General features: G+C 46.4%; 1 pseudogene; it reads right to left on the reverse strand.

Moving 5' to 3' along the window:
- Window positions 1-612: 612 nt before the first annotated feature.
- LOC119454063 (sporozoite surface protein 2-like) lies at window positions 613-3,026 on the reverse strand (annotated as a pseudogene).
- Between the last annotated feature and the right edge of the window lie 382 nt (window positions 3,027-3,408).

The raw sequence follows: 3,408 nt of genomic DNA on the forward strand, positions 1-3,408 counted from the left end.
GGTTAGGTTCTTAGGTCGGTGGGGTTTTAGAGGTGCGGTTAGGTTAGGTTAGGGTTCGGCTAGATTCGGTTGGTTAGGTTATGTTGGGTTAGGTTCAGGTAGGTGGGTTAGGTTAGGTTGGGTAGGTGGGTTAGTGTTAGGTTAGGTTAGGCTGGGGTTAGGTTTGGGTTAGGTTCGTGGGGTTAGGTTAGGGTTGCGTATAGGTTGGATTGGGTTAGGTTGGCTAGGGTATGGGTTAGGGTTAGGTCGGTTAGGGTTGGGTTAGGTTGGGTTCGTTCGGTCGGATTTCGGTTGGGTTAGGTTTCGGTTAGGGTCAGGTTGGTGGGTCGGTTGGGTTAGGTTACGGTTCGGGTTCGGTTCAGGGTTCAGGGTTAGGGTTGAGGTTCAGTTCGGTTAGGTTAGGTTGGGTTTGGTTAGGTTAGCTTAGGTTAGGTTGGGCTAGGTTAGGTTAGGTTAATTTGGGTTAGGTTAGGTGGGGTTAGGTTAGGTTGGGTTAGGTTAGGTTAGGTTAGGTTGGGTTAGGTTTTAAGCTGGGTTAGGTTGGTTACGTTGGGTTAGGTAGGTTAGGTTGGGTTGGTTTGGTTCGGTTAGGTTGGGTTTAGGTTGGTTGGGTTAGGTTCGGGTGGGTTCGGTTGGGTTTGGGTTTAGGTGGGGTTAGGTTAGGTTAGGTTAGGTTAGGTAGGTTGGGTTAGGTTTAGGTTAGGTTAGGTTAGGTTGGTTAGGTTAGGTTGGGTTGGTTGGGTTGGTTAGTTGGTTTAGGTTAGTTGGGTTAGGTTGGGTTAGTTAGGTTGGGTTAGGTTAGGTTAGGTTGGGGGGGGGGGTTAGGTCGTTAGGTTTGGGTTCGGTTTTAGTTAGGTTAGGTTGGGTTAGGGTTAGGTTAGGTTAGGTTGGTTAGGTTAGGTTAGTTTTGGTAGGTTGGTGGGTTAGGTTAGGTTAGGTTGGGTGGTTCGTTAGGTTCTTGGGTTTTTTAGGTTGGGTTATTGGGTTCGGTTGGGGTTAGGTTGGGTTTGGTTTAGGTTGGTTGTTGGTTGGGTTCTTCTGGTTAGGTTAGGTTGGTTAGGTTGTTGGGTTAGTTTGGGTTCGGTTGGTGGTTGTTGGGTTCGGTTAGGTTCGGTTTGGTTAGGTTTGGTTGGGTTAGGTTAGGTTCGGTTGGTTAGGTTAGTTAGTAGGTTGGGTTAGTTTGGGTGGTTTCGGGTTAGTTCGGTTGGGTTAGGTTGGGTTAGGTTAGGGTAGGTTAGTTAGGTTGGGTTTGGTTGGTTAGGTTAGGTTAGTTGGGCTTAGGTGGTTAGGTTCTTTGGGTTAGGTAGTGGTTAGGTTTAGGTTGGGTTGGTTAGGTTGGTTAGGTTGGTTAGGTTAGGTTAAGCTGGGTTAGGTTGGTTACGTTTTGGTAGGTTAGGTTGGTTAGGTTGGTTAGGTTAGGTTTGGGTTAGGTTAGGTTAGGTTAGGTAGGTTAAGTTGGGGGTAGGTTAGGTTAGGTTAGGTTGGGTTAGGTTAGGTTGGGTTAGTTGGGTTAGGTTAGGTGGTTTTGGTTAGGTTAGATTAGTTGGGTTGGTTAGGTTAGGTTCGGTTAGGTTTGGGTTAGGTTAGGTTAGTTAGGTTGGGTTGGGTTAGGTTAGGGTTCTTAGGTTCGGTTAGTTAGGTTGGGTTTGGTTGGGTTGGTTAGGTTAGGTTAGGTTGGGTGGGGTTAGGTTGGGTTAGGTATGGTTAGGTTGGGTTAGGTTAGGTTAGGTTGGGTTGGTTAGGTTGGTTCGTTGGGTTAGGTTAGGTTCGGTTAGGTTGTTTTAGGTTGGGTTAGGTTAGGTTTGGTTGGGTTTGGTTTCGGTTGGGTTAGGTTATTGTTAGGTTAGTTTCGTTAGTGTGGTTGGGTTAGGTTGGTTAGGTTAGGTTAGGTTGGGTTGGTTTGGTTAGGTTTAGGTTAGGTTGGGTTAGGTTCGGTTAGGTTCGGTTAGGTTGGGTTCGGTTCGGTTTGATTAGGTTGGGTTGGGTTAGTTGGTTAGGTTGGGTTAGGTTCGGTTTAGGTTAGGTTGGTTATTGGTAGTTTTGGTTGGTTAGTTTAGGTTGGGTTAGGTTGGGTTTTTGGTTAGGTTAGGTTAGGTTGGGTTTTGGTTAGGGTTGGGTTAGGTTGGGTTTTAGGTTAGGTGGTGGTTTTAGGTTAGGTTGGGTTAGGTTTTGGGTGGTTCGGTTGGTTAGGTAGTTAGGTTAGGGGGGTTAGGTTTTTGGTTTCGGTTTGGGTTAGGTAGGTTAGTTGGTTAGGTTAGGTGGGTTGGGTGGGTTAGGTTAGGTTGGTTAGGTGGGTTTGGTTAGGTTGGGTATTTGGTTCGGTTGGGTTGGGTTAGGTTAGGTTAGGTTCGGTTGGGTTAGGTTAGGTTATGTTGGGTTAGTTTAGGTGAGTTAGGTTCGGTTAGGTTTGTTAGGTTGGGTTTATTTGGTTAGGTTTGGTTAGGGGTTGGTTAGGTTGGGTTTTAGGTTGGTTAGGTTGGGGGTTAGGTTCGGTTAGGTAGGTTGTTCGGGTTGGGTTAGGTTAGGTTAGGTTAGGTTAGTTGGGTTGGTTAGGGTTGGTTTGGTTGTTTAGGTTTAGGTTGGGTTGGTTTTGGTTGGGTTAGGTTAGGTTGGTTTGGGTTGGGTTAGGTTTAGGTTAGGGTAGGTTGGGTTAGGTTAGGTTGGGTTAGTTGGGTTAGGTGGGGTTAGGTTTAGGTTCGGTTAGGTTGGGTTAGGTTAGGTTAGTTAGGTGTGTTTAGGTTGGGTTAGGTTAAGTTTCGTTGGGTTGGGTTAGGTTGGGTTGGTTAGGTGGGTTAGGTTAGGTTCGGTTAGTTGGGTTAGGTTAGGTTGTTTTAGGTTGGTTTGGGGTTAGGTTGGTTAGTTGGGTTAGGTTGGGTTAGGGTTGGGTTAGTTTAGGTTGGGTTATTAGGGTTAGGTTAGGTTAGGTTAGGTTGGTTAGGTTGGTTAGGTTAGTTTGGTTGGTTGGGTTAGGTTGGGTTGGGTAGGTTAGGTTAGGTTAGTTTGTTTGGGTTAGGTTTAGTTGGGTTAGGTTGGGTTTGGGTTCGGTTAGGTTAGGTTGGGTTTCGGTTGGTTAGGTTTGGTTGGTTAGGTTGGTTCGTTAGGTTAGGTTGGGTTAGGTTGGTTGGTTAGGTTGGGTTCAGTTTATGTTTCGGGTGGGTTAGGTTAGGTTAGTTGGGTTAGGTTAGGTTAGGTTAGGGTGGGTTAGGTTAGGTTAGGTTAGGTTAGGTTAGGTTAGGTTAGGTTAGGTTGGGTTGGTTAGGTGTTTGGTTAGGTTATGTTCGGTTGGGTTAGTGTTAGTCTGTTTAGGTGGGTTAGTTTAGGTTGGTTCAGTTTCGGTTCGGTTGGTTCGGTTAGTTGGTAGTTCGTTTCGGTACGTTTGGGTTCGGGTTGTGTGTTTGGTCGGTTGGT

The sequence above is a fragment of the Dermacentor silvarum genome, chromosome 5 (genome assembly GCF_013339745.2).
Source record: "Dermacentor silvarum isolate Dsil-2018 chromosome 5, BIME_Dsil_1.4, whole genome shotgun sequence".
Lineage (NCBI taxonomy): Eukaryota > Metazoa > Arthropoda > Arachnida > Ixodida > Ixodidae > Dermacentor > Dermacentor silvarum.